This window comes from Rhopalosiphum maidis, chromosome 3, assembly GCF_003676215.2.
Source record: "Rhopalosiphum maidis isolate BTI-1 chromosome 3, ASM367621v3, whole genome shotgun sequence".
In the NCBI taxonomy this organism is placed as follows: Eukaryota; Metazoa; Arthropoda; class Insecta; order Hemiptera; family Aphididae; genus Rhopalosiphum; species Rhopalosiphum maidis.
In genome coordinates, this window is record NC_040879.1 from 43365122 (window position 1) to 43388856 (window position 23735).

At 25.3% G+C, this 23735-nt stretch overlaps 1 protein-coding gene across 5 annotated transcripts in view; it reads right to left on the minus strand.

The window, feature by feature from the left end:
- The window catches only part of LOC113557091 (RNA pseudouridylate synthase domain-containing protein 2-like), a 409393-nt gene that overhangs the window by 349349 nt on the left and 36309 nt on the right, over positions 1-23735 (minus strand). The window contains exon 2 of one of the 5 annotated variants that reach the window (XM_028188633.1): positions 6048-6103. The exons of the other annotated variants lie outside the window; for them this stretch is intronic. The gene's annotated coding sequence lies outside the window, so the exon portion shown is untranslated. The remainder of the gene's footprint in view (positions 1-6047; positions 6104-23735) is intronic. 5 annotated transcript variants of the gene reach the window in all.

Consider the following 23735-nt stretch of genomic DNA (forward strand, 5'->3'; position numbering starts at 1 on the left):
GAATTGATTTTTTTTCATTTAGGCACTTTTATTTTTTTTTATAAAAATATCGATATTAATACTTAAAATACTCCCTATAGTTGTAAATATTTAGGAAAAATGAGAGCATAAAAACTGATTTGGGTTTTTTGTTTTATCATATTTTATTATTATTATTATTATTGTCATCATCATCATCATGTGGTTGAAGTCATACAAGCGACCGAGATCGTATAAGTCGTGTAAACATACATAAATAAATAGGTAGGGCATCGATAGGCTATTTAGAAATCAAATTTTTTTTTTTTTTTTTAGCCAATGATAAATTTTATAAGTACGCGAAGGACTATATGCATTGCACATCTACGCTAACAAAAAAAACTTTACTCGAACTAGTTAACTATACGTTATTGTAGTATTTATTTATTATTAAAAAAATTAAACAATCCAATTTTATTTAGTATAATAAAACTAATATACACAATACCCGTCAACACACATCATCGCTATCATCTCATTGAAACATTTTATTTACAAATAAATAGTAGTATAGAGAATAGAGATTCAAAATTTAAAATGAGAAGGTACGTTTTATACTTTTAATATTATAATAATGGAAGTAGTGTGATGGATGCTCACTTTCCTCATGTTTTCCAAGTCTAGCACAATTATTGTCAAAGTATTTACTTATTGTATTACATATTGTATATACAGATCATAATGATTTATTGAAAAATATTCATTACATAAGAAATCCTTAACATTATGCAATAAGTTTTGCACAATCTTTCAATCTTCCCAACTATGCTTGATTTTTCATAATTATTTCAAATTGCATGTCAAAACTGTCTTAAGTAACATTACCCAAAGGAAACGGCTATTATAAAGCGGCAGTATAATAGATTTCACGTTTGGTAAATGGCAAAGTGCTATCTCGTAAATAATAATACCTATTGTAATATATACGAATATACGATATACATATCGTATATAGAATATTTACAGCTTATCCGAAAACTAACTCCGAGAGCGTACGTCATATTATCATCACGGTATTACGCAGGTACCAATATAATATATTGTACATAATATTATAATACGATATTAATGAGCATTCAGTGCCGATCGTGTTGTAGTAAACGTAGTTTACAGATGAGATACGGTCTATATAAAATAGTATATAAGTTGTTGCTCACTCGTTTTTATTTTTAATAATTTAATTCAAATTCTGAATTTTTACATTTTTAAATTTATTTGATAAAAATACTTATATACACAAACGTCTATTTTTAAAATAAAAACCCCCTTTCTACTGTTAATTGTATATTGAATAATTGTTCTAAAGATAAGATTGACGTAGGTACTTACCTAATTCAAAATCCATTTATAAGTTGTTTAATTTCGTGTACTAAAGATAACAAGTCTATGATAATGGATTTAAAAGATACAAGGATAATTCAGATTTTTAAATTATAATTATAAATATTAATCCATCAACATTATTTATTACATTCATTTGTAAAACTAGTTAAAGTATAATAAATACTAAATTAAATATAACATCTATTTTGTAATCATTATTTTTGTAAAATAAGTTTTAAGGACTATTATATTTCATATGAAAATTTTAACTATCAAGAAATTACTCATTCATTCAAGTATTATTCACTTGTTTAAAACAGGCACATACAAATTTTCAAAAAAATTTATCTACTATAAATTTAGTTTAAGAGAGCAGGGAAGGGGAGTTCTGATTTGAAAAACAGAAGTTTATGTTATCACAAGACATTCCTTAAGTATTATAAACAATTTCAAAAATTTTAAAATGTGTTTATTTTATAGACTCTTTATGTGTAGGTATATTTAAAAATAATAAAAATCATTATTTTAAGAAAAATGTTAGGGGGGGGGCTAAACATGCTTGGTAAATCATTGTATTTTATTGTTAGTGCCTGTGATTCGAACACATTTGACAAAATAAAGCTTTTACGAAAGCTATATACTATGTGTATTTTATAATTATTTTTATTAGGAAGACTGTCTATAAGTGTTATCGATATAAAAAAAACCAAATTGTAAACACAAAAATAATTTTAAAATTAGTAAAAAATGTGAAGAAGGATTTTGTTATAATACGTGTTGCATAATAACTAGTATATTAGTATATATTATATATTATATTCTAGATAATTTTAGCTTGATTTGAATTCTCATTTCCCCCTTAAATTATGTATTCATTCAAATTCTTAAGTAGATATAATCAAAGAATATATATTCGACCACTTTAAATTGATTATGCCTTTGAAAGAGTTACATGTGGCTATACAATTTTATTTTTTTTCAAATGTCAACCATCCGTTCTTACAGTAAATTGTTAATGACGGGTTATACTTTCGTTTTTAGAACTCCACGGAAAAAGTGTGTTTTTCGATGAAAGTGAATTTATTATAGGTTGTGGAATTTTCGATTTCAAAAATATCGAATGGTTTCTACATGCCTTATACTAGTATCCCTTAGAAGAATGAAGACTAGGTACTTATAGAACCTTAAATATTATACATGCTAATTTTTATATTTATGTATAATACATTGATTTTACTATTATGTCTTAATCAATGATTTTTTTTAATGAGTTAAATGTATGTTTATTAGTACTATGTATTCAATGCATTGGATGTATGATTAACCCAGACTAGACACAAACCGAAAATAAAATATTGAACAAAACTTTCTTAAAGAACTATCGTAAAGTTACTAAGGTTTGAAAACTTTTATTTTCCACAGTCACCATGGCATTTACTCTAATACATTTTTGTGATAAATTATAAAGACATATAATTACCATAATTTTTGTTTGATAAAAACTAGAATCTCATAATATATTATTATAGTTTGTCTTAGCTACGGTTTACTGGTTCAGAAATCGGAAATCATCTGCAAAGGATCAGGTACAAAATGAGGCTAATGGGTTCACAATATTATATATTAATATACAGTCGCCGCGGTGCACTCTATAGATGATGAAAATTGTTTATTATTTTACACAGTTTACACGGCGTCAAAAGATGACATTGACGATCGATGATGTGCCGTGAAAACGTGTACAAATCGGGACGAGTGATATTCGCCTGTACTACACTCGCATAGTTTTAAACGCCTCCGCAGCTGTGATTTTTTCGATGTTAGTAGTTGATGATAAAATATAAAATATAACATATATTGTTTACTAATAAGAACAATTTGTCGGCGCATCGTAATGTGTGAAACAAACAAAAATGAAAATGTTTACACTTATTTAACGAGCGTTTTAAACAAAACAAAAAAAAATTTTCTCCTGTGTAAAAGAACTAAGAAATATTTTTGTTTTCACCTCTGATAATAAATGTATATTACATGATAAATGCAGGCACTGATCCAAGAGAGGGAGTGATAATGAATGATCATCCCACCCCGTCGTAAACTTTAGCATGATTTTTTAATCAATATTAAATAATATATTAAGTATAATTAAAAGTTTTATATCATTATCATCATGTCTTTTAATATTTTTCTCTCTTGAAGGATAACAAAGATATTTTATTTCATAAGCCAAAAAACCGAAACAGAATAATTTTTCGAGTGACCATTTATAAGATTATTGTAAAAGATATATTCAATGATAAATATTGTAGAATACCAAAAACGATTTTAAGCGAATATGATGGTTTTTAAACCTATAATATATCTGATATACCTATATCTGTACAACTAAATTTATTTTAGTTAATATTTTTAGAAAATATTTAAAGTAAATAAACTAACCAAGTATCTAAAATCGTTATTCTTTCTTTAATTGTCTAATATCGTAAAAATATTCTCTTCAAAATATGTCTATAAAAATAATTTTATATGTACATATATTTTTTAGGTCATGGGTTTTTAATAAAAGCTACTTATAAGGAACCACGTATATTTTTAAGTTTTAGCTATACAATTTGCACGTTGGAAAATTTTCATTTTTTTTTATCATTATTAAAATTTAAACTTTGAACTTCAAATATTTGTTGTAACTATATATTTTATTTTTATTTTTAATTGCTATAATATCAACTTATAAAATTATAAACGATTTTTTTATTTAATTTTAGATTATAAATTGAGCTTAAATATTTATAAACACTAAAAAAAGAACATTTTGAAAATCGTATAAGCATATAATTAACTTAAAATTAGTCTGAATATTTTAAAAATGTTACTACAGTGAAAAGTTTTAAATTTTTACAGTTTTTTTGAATAACATAAAAAAAAAACAAGAATTGTTTGAATGCTATTTTAAGCGTTATTTTTAATATCAGGGACATAGATGTATAAATTGTTTTCTGAGCTTACACGCAAGCATCATAGCAGTTTTCTTCGTACACTTCTTTGCCCATTAAAATTACTCCTCTTATGTGGTTCAAACTTTTTTCAATTCGTTATAAATTATATTAATCATTCATAGATAACATGGCATTCCTTTTATATCTGTATATCTGTATAGAAAGTATAATAAATTGACAAAATTATTTCAAAAATGAATAACTTGATTGTTAATTAACTTATAGAACCAGAAATGGGCTTAAATCCTTCTCCGCCCGAAAAAATACATACTGCTACAGCTACATTGTTGTATCTTAGTTTTCTATTAATTCATTATTATTTTTTTTAATCATCATTTTAAAAATAACTGGAAAAATGTGATGTAATACAATATTGAAAATTCTTCTAGTTGTATCAAGTTTAAATTCGCCAAGGAAAAAGTTCTACCTTGTTCTTTCATTAAAAAAAAAATAAACAAGACAATCGGATGAGTGTTTCTAAAATTATATCTGCTAAGATTCACACGTTATTTAAAATATATCCTTATAAAAATGTCCTAGAATTCGATTGCAGGGCCACCTATCATTCAAGACCACTAAAATACACAAATAATTTCATAAAAATCGACGCAGGAGTTCAGTGACATATACACGCACATAAAGAAGATCTATATATAAAAAGATTATATGAGTATGTATATGCATTTTTTATGTTTAAAATATTATTAACCGACATTACTATAGATACAATAGTCTACCTCATCAAATATGTTCTTTATCCAACGTTTGAATAAATAGCTTTCGCAAAACGAAAATCATGTTATGGGTCGTATATCGAAAGATAATACAGAATTCGCGATACTTTTATTAAGTCCTTTAATGTAGGTTCATGGCTTACGTGATCGTAAAAAATACAACTGAGAAAAAACGTTCTTCAACTAAACAACGATTTCCGTAAAATATTAATTCAGTTGAATAAGCGTTTCGCCAGCCACTTAAAATGTTATATTTTACGAGTAAAATGATTATGATAGTATGATAATATAGGCATTGTACCAGAAAATCCATCACTGCCACAATTATATTTTACTATATATTTTATTTAATAAACGGAAGTTGTGCAAATACTGCCAGTCCGTCATTCCGAGTTCAAATTATGTATGAGTGACTGTGGAAAAAATATCCGATTTAGATCAATTATCACTCTATGCGTTTAATAAAATAAATTCACGCAAACAAAATTGTTATCATTAATTTTACGGTGGGAAAAAAATACAAAATTTACGTACGCAATGATATTCTCGTGCAATGGAAACACAAGAAGCTAAATAAGGGGAACGATAGTTATAAAAAAATAATAACATTAGTAAGTAACTGGATAACCTAACCAGGTATTAGAATTTTAGAACCATATAGATTATTCACATCTGACGGTGTTCAGAAACAGAATGTGCATATTTAAAAACGAAATGTGAACTAAAACAGTAGCTGAAAATGTAATTAGGAAAACCATTCAAAACTACTGAAGAAAATTTTACGTTACTATAATGTATAATGTATTACACATTATTACATATAAGTACTGCGCAATTTTTTTAATTTTTAATTTTACTTTTAATTTTGAACGAATATCCGATTAAGAACTAAATAAAGTTTTATTAATTATCAATTACAAAAAAACAATGACTTTACGAAACGATCGCACGATAAAATGGAAATCATAAAACTTACGTAATAAGGCATGCAGCTGCAGTGTGTATACTGTACTCGACAACACATGAACAATTCTGTAATGTTTTTAAATACAATTATAACATTTTAGTGAGTTATTTGGTCGTTTATCGTATTTATGACGTTTAATAAACAAATAATAATAATAATAATAATAATAATTAAATAAGAAAAAAGATGTTTTAGACCATTTAATCGGGACAAAAATGTATCTGTCAGTCAATTTAATGTATAGCATACTCGGGTAATGCGTATGAGATGTAAGCAAAACGAAAAAACCGTTTTCTTCTTACCTTCGTATAGTAAAAATGGAAGGCTTTTTTATAATTAAATGCGCAAAAAAAGTTTGTATGTAATTAGTGACAATATTTCTTAATTGTTATTATAATATTAAAATAAGAATATTTATTAAATTATTATTTTTAAATTATTCATTAATTTTTCAATAATATGTTTTGTACATGTTGACAATCTCCAGTTACTGTTTAAAATATTAAAAATGTTTCGTACATACTACAAATTGGTTAAGTGAATATTAAAATTAATAACACATGCAGTAAAATATGGATAATTAAATTGTATTATAAAAAAAATTGTATTTAAATAAAATTATTATTTATTTTTATTAAAAATAACTATGTGAATGGAAAAAATAGAAAAAGTACATATATATACACCTACATATTTTATGTGTTTTTTATTACTATGCTTTATTTATTTTAGATTCTAAACGGAGTAAAGTAACGAAAAACAGGAATTTTTACGCATAATTGGTTTTTGACAAAATCAATTTTTTTATTTTGCTATAACTCAAAAACAAATCATTGTAAATACTTGAAATTTTCACCAAATGTTTATATTAGCGTTATCTATTTACGGTTAAATTTTCAAAATATTTTGACTTTTTTAATGATTAATAGTGATTTATACCTAAAGTTAAAAAACCCACTAAAAGGTTATCCATAAGTTTTCCTCCAACTGAAAAAAAAAATTCTAGCGTCAATATAGAAAAAAAATTATGAGCTTATGAAATTTTATTTTTTTACGGAATCGCGTAAAATAACGATATATTATATTTTTAATATAGATTATAATATAATAGATCCTAATAATTATCCTAGACTGACAAACCATCTCCTTTCAAAATCGTTTTTCGTGTACAATGATACCTGTCATCACATTCAAATTTAACACATCCATTATAGTGCCATATTGTCCATCTCTACTATACAGAAGAGCGATACTCACTTGCCCAGCTTTATTATTTTTAATATTGTATACAAAATAAGTAGATTAAATGTTTCCAAATGGGTAATCACATAATCACATAAGGGTCGACTGATATGAGTTACCTAAAATTGTATATTACACAAATTTCAATAAACGATAATGAGGTACGTGTCACTGTCAACACATTATATACGTTTATTAACAATAAAAAAATTATTAAAATGAATTATCTACCAATAAAAGTTAGTTAAGACAGATAAAATAAATAACACGCTCTTTAGATTAAATCAAGTTAAGATAGGTTTTAAATTTAGGTCACAAATTACTGTTTTTTAAATTATCAATGTAATATTCCTGGTGTAATTATTGTAAGTATATAATAAACTTTTATTAATATTTCATAAATCTTTCGGTACAAAAAAAACTTGTTTAAAAGTCAGATACTTTAAAAAAAAACCCGGTGAAATTGACAGACACCTGTATTTATATCAACCATGACGAGTCGATCACAAACCCGATTTTTCGTGGTATCTGTTTCGTGACCTTTGCAGGCGACTGTATAGTGCGTGACGTACCCTAAACCGCGACTGTAGACTAGTAGATGACAAGTGTAATGCAATGTATAAAATATAATCTATTCGTATTGTTGTGCTCTTATACAAGCAATAAACATTTATTATTATTATTATTCGTCTCACGTATGTGTCCAGTGTCCACCCATATCATAATAATATATAAGGCTAAAACGCGTGCCGCGGAATCTAGCTGCAGTAATATCGACCGCCACCTGTCAATAACTATAATTATTATAGTCCACGACGATTCTGCATTTTCGATTCTGCTGAAACGCAAAAAGTCAGATATATTTTATACACCTGTCATATAGCATAATAGATTATATTTCATAGCGTGTGATACACCATGTATGCTCACACCTATTTTTTCTCTTGTAATGAATTTAATAAATCCTGATTTTTGAAATTAAAGTATACCTAGTCGAGGACCATATTTTCTACTGTTTAAATTTTTATATTATCATTCATGAACTTTATAATAATATAAATTTATTATTTTAAATGATAATAAATGATAAAGTCTGTTTTATTGTAAAATATTAAGAAAATACGTTTCGAAAAATTTGGAAGTAAAAATATATAATATGTTATATTAAGTCTAGTATTTATTATATTGCAATAATTCTTACAAATTATAAATATTAATTAGGTTCTATAATTTTGAAAACAACATATCTCGGATTCTCGGAATTTATTTTGATATATTCATCATATTATTATTCTTTGGACTTGAAATTCAATTTCTGATTCAAAAATTACTCATTCAAATTTTAATTAAGATGCATAAAATATTCAAAAAATTCATCTGCTTAACTTTATACATGAAAAATGTGGTTCTTATGAAAAAAAAATGAAGTTCAAATTACCATAATATATTCCTCAGATGATATAAAAATATCTAAGTTATTTCTTGAACATTTTTACTCTTTACTTTTCATAAACAACTAATTCTTATAATAACATATAAGATTTAGATTGTAATTAATATTCATTATAAAAAAAAATGTTCTTTTTTAGGAGATAGAACGACCAAGCGCGACATGATTATTACATACACCACTCTTCAGTTGATACTTTGTATAAATTTGATTAATATCAAGGCCGTAACTGGGGGGAGGGTCCAGGGGTCCGGACCCTCCCCCCGAAATTTTTAAAAGTAGAAATATTTTAGTTATGAATATAGTTTATTGACCATACATTTTCAACGTTTATATATAAAAAAAAATTTGGACCCCCCCACAATTTTTTTTAGTTACGGCCTTGATTAATATAACAAAGGGCAACTCGCTATGGATCTAAACATGTTCAAAAAAAGCTTTAATATTTTTTTGCGACGTAAAGTTAACATAATATGTCCATAGTACCAAAATCGATTACGTTGATAGTTATACAGATATCTACATTTATTTCATATTATAAAACGTGAATAATTCATGATTTTTTAATATTATTGATATTCTAATAATAATTTGAACATCGTACAAATGCCCGTTTCTCGTAATTGTACTTATTGCTAGGTATAAAATTATACTTATAAGAGTAATTGATTTAGGTGTATAAATTATAAACACGATGTATTATTGGTAATGAAGTACGAGTACTAACAGAAACCTAAAAAATATTTACATGCACGACACCCAACATTTTTATAATGCTATTTACAATCTACATAACAGGACAATTATTATTTATAGGTATATTGCAGCTTGTCATTGTAGCCACAATACACTATGAGTTTTTATTTAAATGCATCGTATTAATGCACTTGATCGCATATTGCGATTATTGCGATTGTTAAGAAAAAAATAAAACTATCGTATTTCTGCCGTAGTTTACATCTGATCATTTATATTTCCACGATTAAATAAACCGTACTATTTATGTAATGAAATGTTTACCTACATTTTCTATCAATGCTTTCTTTTGTACTGCGTATTCATATATTCCCTCTCTCTCACGCTCTGTCTCTGTCCATCTCTCTTTCTCTCTCTTGCTTTGTCAATACATATAGATATTATACATTTATATATTATAAGTATATAAAGCAATTCACGTATAAAGTTATTCGATTTGCCGACAAAATCAGTTTGTCAAACATAACTTTTTGAATTTGTCAGTAAATTGTGTAACTGTGAAAAATTGAGTTTGGACAACTGTAACTAGAAAAAATCCGAGGGATGAAAGCGGGATTAAACTATATTATGATGCATTAAGTATAATTCAGTGTTATTTTAATATAAAGTATTTAACAGAGTGAGGTCCACTGGCACACAACATTTAATAAATAATATATTTGCATAATAATTGACGTTAAAAATTCAAATATATTATTATGTTGAAATGCTAAAGTTGCATAATGTATATACATAATATATACTTGATTCAGTGTTAAATTGTAAAAACTGGGAGGTGGACAATCGACTGACAACCATTTGACCGACAGAATAATCTAACGACAACCAAAATACCGACAAGACAATTTTACAGAATTTTAGAATCGCGTATATTTATATATTATTTTTAGTCTTCAGTATTTTTTTTTATTATGTAACGAATTATTTTTTTAATTATTTTATTATTATACTTGAATAGCTATTACTACTTATTATAAAACAATTATTATCAATATTATTATAATACAATATCATAAAAAAATGTATTATTAACATAGTCAATTATTTACATTATGCGCAGATTTTTTAAAATAAAAATAATATAAATTAAAGGTAAAATTATCTTGGCGGTATTTTGGTTGTCGGTCGATTGACCCAGAACCGTAAAAACTATAGCCTTTAAAACTGATTGCGATTTTTTGATCACTGTATAACTATCCAATAAATGTGAAATTAATAATTTTATATTTAAAAAATACAAAATAAAAGTACTTAGTAAAATAAAAATAGAAGGCCTCTGATTTTATAAGTTTTGATTGATACATTTATATAGTTTCACGTCAAAAGTGCAAAATCAAAAAGAGAAAAGGGTAATATTATGATGGAAAACAACAATAATTGCAAATAACTACTTTAGTAATTATAATTAAAATTATTCAGCTTATTAAAAACCTACAGTGTCTATTAAATCCATTAAAAATAATCAAACTGTTGAGAGGAAATATTACTTATGAAGTCTGAAATAATAAATTGTTGTTTCATCAATATTTGCAAGTATTTGTCTAGAATTGAGAAATGTAATATCAGTATAACCTATAAATAGTATTATAACTAAATTTATTTAAAAAAAAAAATAAAAATAGAAATAGCAATAAAAAATTGTATAATGACTCGTCATTATATGATTAATAATTAATTAACTTTTATGATACGTCATTATTAAACTTGCTGTTTCTTTTTCTATTAATTTCTATACGATAAAATTAAATTCCGTATGCGGATTTGAATTTCCGAATCTTGACAAATACAAATATAAATTAGCCTAACATTATCGCATTGCTTATTTTTTTATCTTCTCAAGAGTACGATTATTTTTAATAGATTTAAGATTTAGTATTTTTATTTGGAGAGCTTGTACTCTACAGTAGGTTTCTAATAAATTGATGCTACGCTTGACCCTAAGCCTTAAAATGTTGGCAAGTATCCGAGTTTTTTTCGTACTTTTGTAATTTCAAGAGGTCATCTGGAAACATGAATTGTAACGTCATACGTTGTATTGAAAATGGTCTAATTAACGTTGTTGGTTTTGAATATCTTAGTTAATTATCATTACCTATACTACATACAAAATCTAACATGTTTGTTATTTTAAGAAAATATTTTCAACTGGTAGGTTATGTGTAATGTGATATAATAATTATTCCAATTCATTATTCAGATCATTTTACTTGTTGTTGGGCAGTTTTCTTCAATATTGTTTTTTAAGCAGAAGTTTCATTTTATTTAAAAAATTGACTGTTATTTGGGTTGTACCACGTGGATATATTTTGCAAGAGGTTTGGAGAGATGCGATTATTATTAATACCATACAATCAATAAGGTTTAATATTCTATGGATAATTTAGTGTACTTACAAAATGTTTGATAAATTAATAATATAAAGTAAAATAATATTTAATTACGCATGGAAATTATAAATATATATTAAATTATCGTGACCACCATCAAATAAATTATTAGTTTTAGTATATTATTATTTTAAATTCATATAGCGTAGTATATGCTCACTGGAGACTATTTATCAAGTAGTTAAATGACTTCTATTGTGTGTATAGTTCTTAAGTTTTTCCCTCTAAAACTAAACTAATTTAAGTATGTTTTAAGCTTTTGGCTGTTAACATACAATAAATCAATTGGCGAATGTTTTTTTGACTAAAAAAGTATACTTTGTAAAAAAAATCGAGATCGTGGCAATAGATGTCTGGTGGATTTAAACACGAATACACGAAAGAAGGTTAGAAAGACAAGGATTAATGATTGTAATTAATAAAAAAAACATAGTTAAAACTTTGATTGTATATATGTATATGCTAGCGATTTTCGTGCCAATAAGTTTAAAAGTGTACTTATGTAATTTTTAAACATATTTTGATTTTAAAATGTTCAATGATATTATACATAAACCGAAAGTCTTAAATTATTTAAATATAATATAATTTAAAATAATGTTAACAGAGGCTATGAACTAGAAAGTAACATTGACTTTTCACTTTATATTTTAAATACCAATTTTATTATCAATTATCATTTTATATTAATATTTAATTGTTGTTTGTCGCTAAAAATTGATTGTACCACAAATTGAGGTGTAAAAAAATAAGAGCATTATAGGTATTATATAAAATATTAGCATTCAAAATTGTTATAGTCTGCACTAAAAAAAATTAACATATAAATGAACAATTTACTGTAACACGTGCTGCGTATTTATTCAATATAAAGAACATATTATTGCTTTTAGTCCACAAAGCAATAATACATTCGTAACACGTTAATGAGGTGATTATATAAATCATACATAAAATGGTAATATTTTACCGTATTAACTTTTAAACACAGAAATTGTTTATAAAATACTATTTATTGCCTTCGTAGGATAGATTTGAATTTTATGCCGAACAGTCGAAGCCGATCTCTAGATAATATTTTGTGTAATGCCAGAAAAATAACGCAGGTCAAAAAAAAAAAAAAATACTTCTTTGAAAATATTTTACGCTGTATACATTTGACGAATTTGGCTTGTACGTGCACGTAGTAGGATAATACCTTTAATGTAATTAAAAGACGAGCACAGTAGTGGCGACCTTTTGTTTATATATAGTGAGTGCGGATTCGGGATTGTTCATTCGTTTGTAAATACTCGTAGGTAATATATATATATATATATATAAGATACGTACATGCAAAGTATACGAACTGTTTGACATTTTTAAGTTCAAGTTATACGTCTAGTATACTGTAAGTTATACTGTTATAACAATATAAGAAATTAATATACTGTACACCCCTTATTAGATATACAAGGTGATTCACCAAGCAATGCTCACCCCCATTTTTCCTTTAATAATTAACATATTTAACTTCTGACTTTTAGTACTCTTAAGTATACTTACTTAAGTCCATATTTTCAACTATTGAGATTTGTATATAATTTAATAAATGTCCAGAAAAATTATTGTTTTTAAATAAGAACTATCCTTTTTTTATTCTAAATTATTTAGCATATGTTTTTTTGATATTTATACTAAATCGAAATTTGAGAAAGTTTCACTTATTAAATTAAAATCTTTATACTTATAATAATCTCTAATAACATTTTTATAAATTATAAAATATTAATAGATTGATATTAACTATATTGTACTATCATTTTTAAATAACCATTGTATCCATAATCTATATCTTCTAAGAAATAATTAATATTATTAACCATAATACATAAAGTTCAATAATTCAAAAATTACTCATTTTGATTTATATGCATCAAGTTATCAAAAAAATAATTTGGAAAAATAAAATAATGATTCTTATTAAAAAAAAAATTATTTGGAAATATCAACAGTATACAAATATAAATAATTGAAAATATGAGCCCTAAAAATATTTAAAAATTCAAAAGTCAAAATTCGAATAAATGTATTTAATGTGACCATGATTGGTGAATCACCCTGTATACGACATAATATTTCAACATTAAAACATCAGTAAAAAAAATTTGTATAATATAATATCATAAAAAAGAAGGGTAAAATTATAAATAGTTAAAAGTCAAAGTACCTGGCTATGACATGCATTAAAACTGGGGCCAAAAATTTGATCTATATTGCATTTTATTTTATTGTTTTAAGGCAATGGTTATAGCACTCGATTAATCGAATTATATGTTTGTTTGACATGATATGTTATAATTTTATTATCATTATTATTATTAATATTGATCATATCAGATTTTATATAAAATATATAGTTGTATAGATTTAAAAACAATATACTACATTATTGTTATTTTATGATATTATGTTCAAATCAATTGTCACTAATTTACGTTTAAAAATATTAAAAACAATTCATTATCCAGTCCAATAAATAATAATATAGAAAGTAAAGAAAACAACAATACAATTTAGAAAAAAATTACTATTTTATAACTTATAATTGCGAAGTTAATTATAAACACACGAAATAGCCTAACATGAAATTAAATATATTTTTTTAATATGTTTTTTGTATTTATTATATCTATATATCATATAATTATTAGTTTAAAAAAATAAAATAAATATGCATTCAGACACCGAAACATTTTTTTACGTAGCTCTTTTTCTTTTGTAAGTGGATATTTCAAATTAATTATATATATATATATATATATTTAGTTAATTTTCTAAAGATATCATCGTCTTATTTTAAGCATCTGTTTATTTGAATTATAAATGTAGAACATAGATTAAATGTCTAGTGAAATGACAACACGCGTGGGACGATTTTTAAAAAACATTCGATCACTGTTGTACAGCGGCTAGGATATTACACCATGGTATATGATTAAAGTTAAATTAATTCGATGTATACGCTTAAATAGAACAAATAGATAAATGCCAGTACGCAAAATCCAACTTGAGGTGTAGAAATTCAAAACGTACTATTGCTAAATATTGATTTTTCAGGAGAAGTTATTTTTTGTATCTCTTAGCTCTTCTATAACTTATGTAAGTTAATTGAAGCTAATAAATATAATGTACAATGAGTCATAGTAGTAATTTAAAAAATATATTAATTATTTTAAGTAAAAACCAAATATTTTGGCATTTTGAAATTTAAAGCAATCCATAATGTACTATTAATTTAGTATATTTTGCATTAAATATTTTATTTACCTATACCTGCAATATGTACATAGAACGTTATGGCATAACACGAAAAGTATGCTTTGGAATAATTTACAGAAATAGTTCATTTTGATATACAGTAACTAATGATTGGGGTTTATTTTTTTAACATTGGCAAGTATATTCTTATTATTTAAATACAAGAAGTAACCAAAAAGTTTCGTTTTTGATTAACCAGTCGTTTAAAAAAAAAAAAATAGGCAAAAATATTGCCTAGACGTAAAAATATTGATTTTTCATAGAGGAATGTTTCCACGATATTCATTAGATAACAACTGTTATATTATAAATATACATATATATATATAATAGGTTATACAATGCATACGCAACACGTCCTTTCTTAGTTAATTTTTTTCCAAAAATAAAATATACATTAACCACTCATACATGCGTATAATATAACAGTGTAATGTTATATTTTACGAATAGATAATATAATTATAACAGTTTATATACGTGTATATATTATAACATTATATAGGGATGACTCATCGTAGTCCCATAGGGGCTTAATAGTTTTAAGTGGTGGACTCTAATGCAGATTTCATTACGACGCACAGCCATATAAACTATATATATATATACCGTCGTGATACAAAACCCGAGATTAGGTATCCGTAATTCAAATTTAGTTTGAAAAAAATCCAGTATCGCTAAGGTAAATATTAAAAATAGATAATAGACAATACCACTGTACTTTATATGTATGTGTGGTGTGTACAACTCAAAAGAAGCTATATAAATATATAATATAATATAATATTTGAGTGCATATTTTGTAATTATATTATACTTATATAAATATATAATACGTGTAAGCGGTAAAGTCGAGGGAGGAAAGTGATTTGTGCCGCATTATGCTACGGAGAGCTCCAATAATCAGGGTGATATCATATATAATGCTAAATATCATCTTCTTTCTAAGGTACATTGTTCGATATGTATAAAAGATAATTATTAGTATGACTGCGTTAGTGCAGAGTTGATTTTTTACTTTTGTAACTTATTGTTATTATTATAAATCAAAGACCAATACACAGTAGACTTTTTTTATTATGACTAATAAAGCTCGACATAGCTTAGTATAGAGTTATACCAAAATATATAAAATCAATTTTGTTGAAAAGCGGTTTTGCGTAAAAATTTCCGTTTTCCCCAAAAACTAATAAAACGGTCCAAGTTATTAACGAAAAAATTGGATAATGGTTTTTTAGAAGTTGTATAATATCGGTTTTGATTTCTAAAATACATATTTAAAAAATAAGATAGGTACCCAGATAGTTTGCCGGACGCTACAACATATATTTATAATATGATGTATAATTTCCACATGTAATACTATGTAATACACACACACGACGAAGTAGTCTGTCGCCTGTATAAATCATAATAATTTTGTAGAATCGATTTGTTAATGAAGAAGCAAACACTGTAGATATTTTTTTAGAAACCAAATCGTATCTATCTATATAGGGTTCTAAAAATTAAGATTTGAAATCGTTTATTACCGGCAACGCCCTCGTCCCGTTAGCCGTTATCATTAAATTAATTTAGTTATACTAGTATAATTACACATATTTTCTTACAGAGTGATTCACTAAGTATGTTCACAATCTAATTATTTGAATACTTTAAAATTCTTGAGACTTTTTGTTAAACTTTAAAGTCACAAATCAAAATTTAAAAGAGTAATTTTTAAGTTTTTAACTTTGCGTAGTAAGAATGAATGATACTAATGAATCGTAATAATGAGCTTTGAAGATATATGGGTGCTATAATGTTGAATTGAAAATGTTAGTACTTACTTATTTAATATCAATCTATCAACATCCAACATTTATAATTTGTAAAAATGATCAAAGTATTATAATAAATACCAGATCTAATATTATATCTGTTTTGTATTTTTGTAAAAAACCATTTTTTCATATATTTTTTTTGAGGAATAAACATTTTTGATAATTGAAAAAAATATGTTTGAATTTTTAATTCTTATATCAAAATTTGAAAATAAATTATGCACTAAATAATTTACAGTAAAGGGAGAGGGGAGATTCGCATTTGTAATAAAAAGTTTGTATAAGACACTCCTAAAATAGCACACAATTTTTTTATAATTTAGTAATATTATGGTTTTTAAGTGTATTTAAAAATTTAAAAATATTGAATAAATTCATTATTTAATAAGAAACTGGAGATGAATAGACTTAATGAATCACGCTGTATATAACGGACACAGGAGAGTGGAGATAACAATAAATTGTAGGTGAACGAGTGTTCACAATATAACACAAAATCACATGTACATGGGACATTCATAAAAATAATACACGTGTGTGGTGTGCAAATAACGTAGTTTGGATGGATAAAAACACCCAACTCCATACTACTTTCAAATTATTATTATTATTATTTCGAATGCACCGATGCAATGCCGGCGGCGGCGGCGACCAGTTGCAACGTGCCGGGGGCAAGGTCACCACAGTGCTACAACGACACTATATATGCATGGCGCATGTAAAATATTATACCTAATATATATAGTGGTTATAGTAGTTTTATTAACTTAGTATTTACGCTACGTTTAGAGATCGTCAGTTTTCGTGTAATAGGTTAATTAAGCAGACAATTTTTGTCGCCGCATTACACGCTATTTACTCATTGATATTATAAGATTATAAATTATAATTACAGCTAATACGTTTCGAATTGACCTAATTTTATAACATAGCTCAAGATGATGATGAATTAAATAAATAATATAATATCAATATACAATGATTTATCACAGTATCTTTTAATTTTATGCTCAAATCAGATTAACATGTGCGCCGTTTAGAAGAATAAAAAACCTAATAAAGTGATGCACTGATATTATAAACTTTTATTTTTTATTTTTTTTATATTAAATAATATTATAAATTAACAATTTTAGTTTTTAAAATACGATATACAATTTTAAATATAATTTTTACGCTCTTGAAAGTTGTTTTTTTTTTTTTTTTGTAAATTTAGTTGGTAGTTATTCGAACAGTTTCATATGAAAACCAAAGATAGTTATTTTAGTAGATAAGTTATAATATTATAGGTGCAACCCTAGTCGTTTACCACCATATTATACAAGCTATACTTTATTTTTATTTATTTATTGATGTTATAAGTATATAATGTCATAAATATGTAGTGCGGTAAACGCATAAAAACACATCTATGACGTATTTAATTTAAACAAATCGACATGTCAAATATACTATAAATACTCGTACATAATATCGTATGTTCTTCAGTTACATTATCTAATAATAAATATATTAAATCGTACAATGTTTTTTAATTTATCAAATTATTTATTATTAATGAATAGATTTATAATTTATATTTTTTTTTTCGGTTACTTATTATAATATATAGTTATATCCGTGACCACTATTATCTTCTATTATAGTGTATCATTTAATTCAGGGGTTATTATTAATAGTAAAAATTACTAGTTTTATATTTGGTATGTAATTTTTGTAATAATAATAGTGTACCTACGTGTGTTTCTTTTTTTTATTACAGGATTATTAATTTTTGTAATTTAAAAATTGATTAATATAATGATATTTCAATTTTAAAAATGTTAACTACCATTAATTTAATAATGTATTTTATCAATGCGTGCTTTATTTTGTATATCTGTACAAAAATTGATTTACATCAATTACAAATTTAGCTTAGAACGTACCACAAGGTCGTTATAATGTTTAGTTGTTCCTAACTAAAATTTAATTATTTATCGGAAGAAAAAAACATGTTTTTGCAGTATACGTAATACACCGATACACGTCGTAAGTATAACACGAATAAAAACATAACTATAACATAAGCTTTGCATGTAATATTATATTATGCCTTCATCTATATAATATATGATATGATATGTAATCGGAGATACTAACATTTACACGAGACTGTGTATTTTCGCTTAAACCTTTAAACTTTTAAAAAGCCAGCTTATGCATGTGTATGTACGTGTGTGTAGATACTTTAAAAACTCACTCACCATCATCGTCCAAACATTTTTGTAGTGATTATATATGACGAAATATTACACTTTAATAGGTATTGACTTTGCTTTAAGGGAAAAGACATATTTGTTTTTTAAGACAAACCACGGTTTTATGGGATTTTTGGCACTCGCGGTGCGTCGACACGACTGCCGAATGACGTATTATTACGGTATGTGCCATTCACGACACCACGCGAAAAGGAAACGGGACAAAAACAACGGACCGTGAACATTTTCTCTTATTGTATAATAATGTGAGATTTGGCGAGCCGAGGTCACGGCCACCGCCGTCGAAGAACGGTTGACCGTAACACTTTATCCATCACATCAACGACCTTTCCCTTTTTACCCGCGTTCCCTCTTCGGCGAATTATTAATTTTCCTCATTCGCTCCAAGTTTATTTTATATACCGTATTGATACTTCGGGGGGATGACAGTGTACACGTACATTTAAACAAACTTAAATAGAAAAATTAGTTATTAGTTTCAATTTGTGCGTTTATACGTTATAGACGTTGATATTGTGTTAATAAAAGTTATTATCTTATCTCTATTATGTCTAAGACAAGTTGTAATTTATGTCATAATGTCTTAGCTCTTACAAAATATTATCTTGCCGTTCTTAAACAAAATCATTTCACCTAGCATGCATTGAATTAAAATTATTGTTAAATTTTAATAAATTCAAACAAGAAAATAGATTCTGAAATTCTTCAAACTGTAAAAATAGAAATGTTATTCTGAGGAAGAAAGAAATTGATGGGAATAATGTTGCGCCAAATTTGGACCCGAACAGTAATTTAAAATTAACATAAATAAAATGAAATCTTTTATATCATATCAAAAATAAATTTGCTTATCAAGACTAATTCTGATTTTGAAAATCTGTTAATTTATTAAAGCTCGGATAAAGTAGCTAGCTTTTACTTTACCCTTAATAGAATGTCGACAACTATTTATGAATATGTAAGCAGAATATCTAGAACTAAAATTAAAAACACAAATTTAGAATTAGAAATGTAAAAACTTCATGCTTTTATCAATATTTGGAAATAGAAAACTTCATAAAAAATAAAGAAATGTCCGGTATTACAATGACGAATAATGAAGATATTACAAAAATTATTAAATCTTTTAAAATACGTTAAATGTAGAGTACGAAGATAAACATGTCGTTAATCGTTTCAGAATGTTGATTAATAAAAAGAAAATAAATTGTCCTATTTAGTATTATTTTTCACATACAATTAAAAGCTAAGAATCAAAAAGTGTTTTTTACTAATGAAATTCACCCATTGTTTGCTAAAACCAATGTTAATGTTAATGATTCATTAACAATAAATAGTAAACGATTATTCTGGCTGGCTAAATCAATTTCCAAAATATATAACTATAGTTTAATCATTCTAGTATAATAAGGTTAAAACGTTGTAATGATGTGGGCTCAAGCCATCATATCCTTTTTAAATTTAAAATATGTAATAAAATAATTATAATAATTGTTAACCATTAAGAATAAGAATAAGTCACAAATATTGAATAGGACAAAATATAACTATAATATATTACACACACATGTACACACATACACACACATACATGCACACAACATTAGATAATATGTAAGGAGCCCAATTTTCAGTGACGGCCCCAGACACGTTATTAATGTCTTTTTGTACGGACAGTCAAAAACAACTATAAAAGACTACATAGATTGTCTATGTAGTAAAACGTAGTTAGTTATAAACGTTTGTAATAATAATTTAAAATACGTATGTTGATGTGTGTAAAAAGGTTAAATAAAATTAACAATAGTGAATCAAAGAAAAAGGTCTTATTATTTTAAAATACAAATCGGTCATCTCATCTTATATCTTAGACGCTAACCACAGTTTCAACAGGCTAGTCGCTACAAGGATCGGAGAGGTAATATTACTAATTTATAATATAATAACTAATAAGTAATTGATTTAAAGACATATAACCGTCCCCGGGAATTCGGTGTCCATTTCAATCATTACAACGTGATGAAGGAAGTAAACCTTTAAAAATCATATTCATCAATATCTGCTACAAACATTTGACTCGAACAAAAGCATAACACAACATTGGTGATCTTTTTTCTTCTTTTTTTTCTCTCTTCTCTCCAATTTTTTGTGTTGTTAATTATAGTTTAAGTAAATACATTTTTTTCTAATGTTATAGAAATTAATAATATCTATAATATATCTGAAAATATTGTTAATAACAAATTTGATATTAAGAATAATGTATTTCCGATTTTCTACTGTAATATTCATAGTATTACTCGTCATATTAATGAACTTTAAGTACATTTAAATACTGCTTCAGATAAGTTTGATATAATAGTTTTTATCGAAACTTGGCTTGGTATTGAGTTAAATTTAATATAAATGGTTATAATAATTTTATTATTTAGAGATTCTAAACAAAGCGAACGATATCTCAATATTCATCAATGAAAATATTATATCAACTTTAAAATTATAGTCTTAAATAAGATTATAATACATAATTACATACTTTTTAATTTGACTATTTTAATAATAATCTGAATATTTAATACATGCAGGTTATTATCTATATTAAAATATCCAGCTAAATAATTAAAAATTATAAAATTTAACGATGAACATCTTTTTTTATAGGATTTCACGAAATTTTAATTTCAACAAAGGTTATAAATTCATATATAATAAATCTATACTCGTAATATAATTTGTTTTGTAATCAAGCTTTAATGTCTGGATAGTCTGTTAAACCGATGCCTATGTAATAATATGGGAGTATAAATACACATTAAATAAATTAGAATACAAGGGGTTACCAAAATACATTAAACATTTTATTATTTCTATAAGCGTAACCAAAACATCTGAAATACACTATCCAGTTTGTGTAAAAACAAAACAGGTCGATTTTGGGGGTAAATTCAACCAAAGTAATGACCGCTTCATTGTTCACGTTATTTTCGGACTGTTTCAGCCCAACGGTCAACCGAGACCCGACGAAACCGCAACCAAATTATTTAATCGATATTTTATAAATCTTGAAAATTAATCGTAGTTGAAACACGCACATAATTTATTTTAGATTATTATTTTATTGCACAAACAGTGTAGTAAGTTTATTATAATTATGATTGATTAATTATATATTATAATTCTACCAAAAATGTAAGCTGTTGTGATAGATTTAGGGCTCAGATTTGTATGTAAATGTATATTCTTCTACAATTCACCTAAAATAATTTTGATTGAAATCTCGACGTTTCTTAATGTGTACATAGTGTAAAGTCATTTTTTTATCATACATAGTTTTGCATAATAACTAAAAAGCACTAAAATGCATATTTTTATATTTTTGCTTAAAATTTGCATATTTTATAAGTAGGTAGTACATCAACATATTTTTAAATTTTTCTTTGATTCAAAAAAATAATTTATTTTTATTATTTTTACTTTTCTCAGAAGAAGTTTAACCCAACAGTTTATAAAAGTCATTAGACCAAAATAAAACAAACAAGCTTCCACTTTGGAAACAATAAAACCTAAGATTTAAATGATATTTTTTGTTCGAAAAATATATCAAACTAAAATATTACCTGACAAATCGACATTACGAAAAACATTATACTCTGTTATGTTATGAAAACGTGTTTCGTTAAATCAGAAAAGAAATATTGGATTCTCTATTTGTCTAATTAGGTATCAATAGACGAAACTACTAATGCCCTTGGGCATTAGATTACATATTATGTGATAATTCATTACCTATCTTCTGAAAAGTTTTATCATTATTTTTACATTTATATAAATACAATAATTAAAGTAAATAGTTTATTTGTTAATTTGAATTGTATTATTAATTTATAAATTTATTTTTAAAATCATGTATTTTATCATCATAATATATTATGTGATCGTTTTAAAAATGTTTAGTGTTCTTTAGCAAACAAGCAGTTTTTTTCGAAACTAAAAAAAATATTAAAAATTAGGAAATTAATGAAATAAAAATGAACACTAAAAAATGACTACCTTCAATTCTTTTTGAAAATAATTAAATAAAAAAATATACTTTTTAATTTTTTTACCAAAACATTAAATAAATAAAAATATAAGACATTTGTAGTTCGTATCCCTGTGAATCTTATGAATAAACCAGAATTATGATATCTCTATTATTTCAGGAGATATCACAATGGGTAAATCTTCACAGGACACTATGTATATTACATCTGTTCATTATAGGTATTTAGAATTGTATTTAATAATAATACAAATAAGTTTGACAATACTCATTGTACCGATTATATTTAAAAAAATGTTTTTTACATACACATTAGCATATTTTTTGATTTTATTTATTGATTTTAATAAAATGTTCAATACAAAATCTCCTAGGTAAGTGGTAACCAAATTGTTTTTATTGCTTAAAATAAATAATATCAAATTGAGGGAGAACT